We start from the raw sequence: 3,566 nt of genomic DNA, 5'->3' as shown, positions 1-3,566 counted from the left end.
ATACACATATGTGTATATATATATATATATAATGTGGAAACAAATGTGTATTGCAGTGTTCCATCAAAATTTTACTTAAAGTAACAGTTATGGGATCATATTTGATTCATAGGTGGTAGTCTACTGTTGACTATGATTAGTTACTTTGTAGTTGTGTGGCTTTGGATGTATAATTTAAGTTATTTAGCCCTCAGGCTTCTCATCTGTAAGAAATGGGACTAATGTGAATTCAAAGACTTCAGGTGAGAATCAAAAAAGTCATTCTTTGTGGAAGACCCAGCACAAAATCAGGCACATGTTAAGTGTTCAATAACTCTTCATCATTATTAATTTAATATCTAAAGACAAAGTTATTTTAAACAGCTTTATTAAAGTATAACTGCCGTACACTAAACTATATATTTCAAGCGTACAACTTAAAAAGGTTTGACATATCTACACCCATGAAATCATCACCACCATCAAAGATTGTGAATATATTTATCACCCCAAAGTTTGTTTCTGACCCTTCCTAATGCTCCCTGTTGTCCTTTCCACTCCTCCCAGGCTCTGTTCCTGTCCCCAAGCAACCATGGTTCTCATTAAAACCATTATTCTACTAACAATATTTTGATTGTTTGCAACCTTGTGCTACTGAAAACCATGATGTCATGAACCTTCACAGATCTTTACATATGTGCTCAATTACTTCCTTAGGATAAAGTCACTGATTTAGAATATGTTCATGTGACACTGTTCTACATATTGATGAACTGCCTGTCAGAACGGTTGCACGGTGCAAAAACTCTTTTCCACACTTACTTTTGATTGTTAGGTTGACAGTATATGTGACTCCAAGGTAATTCTGTGTGTTTTAGTGTGAGTGTGAATTCATATTTGAAGTACTAAGAGACAAACACATTTGATGGGCCCTGGTCAAGAATCTGTTCTTTCTGTGGTCATGATGTAGGATTGAAAAAGAATATTACCTCATTTAAGAGTAATTACATGGTATATCAACTTCTGTGTCTTTTATTTCATTTATCATTATGGTCACAAGGTGCATCTATTTTCCTACAAATGACTCAAATTCATCTTCCTTTATGGCTGAGTAGTACTCCATTGCGAATATATACATCTGTTGATGGGCATCCAGGCTGTTTTCAGAAATTGCATGATGTGAAGAATGTGCTGTTGGTGTTTTAATAAGGATTGAATTAAATTTATAGGTTGCTTTGGTAAAATGGCAATCTTGATATTAATTCTGCCTATCAAGGAACAAAGGATGTCTTTACTCTTTCTAATGTCCTTTTCAATGTCTTTCTTCAGAGTTCTATAGTTTTTTTTTTTTTAGAGGTCTTTCATTTCCTTTGTTAGGTTTATTCCTTGGTATTTAATCTTTTGAAGCTATTATGAATGGAATTGTTTTCCTAACTTTTTGTTGGTTCATTATTGGTATGTTGAGAATGATATTGATTTTTGTGTGTTGATTTTGTAGCCTATCATTTTGCTGAATTTGTTTATCAGCTCAAAGAGTTTTCTAATGGAGTTCCTTGGGTCTTCTATGTAAAGGAAATGTAAAGGATCATATCATGTGCAAATATAGGTAATTTGACCTCTTCTTTTCCTATAAAGGAGAAATGGTAGGAAACAAAAAGATAGAATTTTTGGAGATGGGGGAGGGATTCAGTGGAAAGGTAGGGAGTAAAGAGACTAAAAATGATCAAGAAATGTTACGTATATGTCCCACTTCCCCAATATGAATGTAAATTACATATTGTGAAAATACAGTAATAAAATTTCTAAAAAGGGATATATTTATTGGTGAGATGAGTAGCATTCTAAGGAGATGACTCACTAGGAAGGTTGTGCAGGCACTGACACCCTTTCATGAACAAGATTCCAGCCCAGGAGTCTAATTCTGCTGAAGTAGCTTCCTATCTCTAGAGCCCTGTTGGTCCCAGTGGGCCAATAGGACCCTGCTACCCAGACTCATCTACAAAAGCAGGCATTCCTGTGGTCAATAATAGAGGAGCATCTACCACAGCATAAGCCTCTTATTCTATTCTGTACTTACTTGCTATTAAATGTTGATATGTTTGAGAGGATTTGGAGTATTTGATCTCTTATTTAATTTCATAAAAGAGCTACTACCAAGGTTGTGATCGCAACTTATCTATAACTACCACCCAACTTTAATACCTTAACTAAAAAACCTTTATGTTGGCTGTACTGCCAAATTGGCTTAGGTTTATTTTCTAATATGAAAGGGAGGGAAGTATACCTTATTGTTTTTATTTCCATTTTTATTTATGATCCACCTGGGTATCTTCATAAGGCTACTGAATGTTTGCCATTCTTTTTGTGAATTACTTGTCTGTCATCCCATGACTATTTTTCTTTTGTAGTATTAATTTTTTCTTATTGGTTTATAAGAGATCTTGTTATTAAGGATGTTAGTCTTTTCTCATATGAGTTGCAAATGTTTTCCCATTGTTAATGGTGTAGTAAAGATTATTAATATTTTTCTTTATGGCTCTGGTTTTGATGTCTTATGTAGAAAATTTTCTTCTAAGATTCTATAAATAATTACCTGGATTTTCTTGTTAGGGTAACAATGTCTATTTTACATATTTGTTGTAAAAAGAACATAATAGCTGAAAGTTTAATGACTTGTAAAATGTGCTTAGAGGTCTAAAATTGCCTTTCTGATAGGACAATAAATAAATAAAAATGATTTTTGTTATAATTTCTAAAATTTGCTCTATGCTTTATTCTGTCTTTCTCTCCACCCCCCATATCATTCTGAACAACAAATTCAAAAGAGAAGGTGGGTAAGTTTATAGGCCAAGAAAGAAAAGGAACACAATACAGTTATAGAGCTGTAGCTTAAACCACTTTGACAAACTGAGGCTAACCTTTGACTCAGAGGATGGTGACTCAAAGAAGCTGGTGCTGCCTGGATCTCATTGTCATGTGGCACTAACAGATCCACCCAGTTTCCAGAAACAACAGTTGCAGAGTTCCTAGCAGTGTGTCCAGTGCCTGTCAGTAGTGACGTGATCAGTGCTGCCTGTAAAGGAACAGAAGCAGGCTGGCCCCCGTTAGAGCAGTTCTGCAGGGGGATTCCATCCCTGCCTATGATCATGTGTGCTATATCATAGCTTTGAGTGAATCTCTTTTTTAAAAAACTTAAACTAGCAAAAGGGTTTCTGTTGTTTGCGACTGAGAAATCTGTCTGATACAGAAACAGGACTAAGAAGGCTAAGGAAAAACTAACCTTCACTTAATGGGTGTCTACATTGCTCAGTTTTGTTTGCCTTGGGAGTCTAAAAGCATTGAACATCCACCGCAGCATCAGCCTCTGAAAGGGGCTCCCAAATAGTGATACTCATTGTATTTTTGTTTTTGTTTTTGTTTTGTTTTGTTTTTATTGAGTTTATTGGTACAATCTAGGTATACAGTTCAGTTACATTCATTATTGGATGCTGTACCTTTACATGACAGGTCTTGATTCTCATTTTTACGCCTTGTCCCTGCCCTCCATTCACCCCCTCCTCCCCTCCCCATTTACGAACACTTTATTT

Source organism: Fukomys damarensis, unplaced genomic scaffold (assembly GCF_012274545.1).
Source record: "Fukomys damarensis isolate Sample0158 unplaced genomic scaffold, DMR_v1.0_HiC HiC_scaffold_39, whole genome shotgun sequence".
Classification (NCBI taxonomy): domain Eukaryota; kingdom Metazoa; phylum Chordata; class Mammalia; order Rodentia; family Bathyergidae; genus Fukomys; species Fukomys damarensis.
This window is presented reverse-complemented; position numbering follows the sequence as displayed.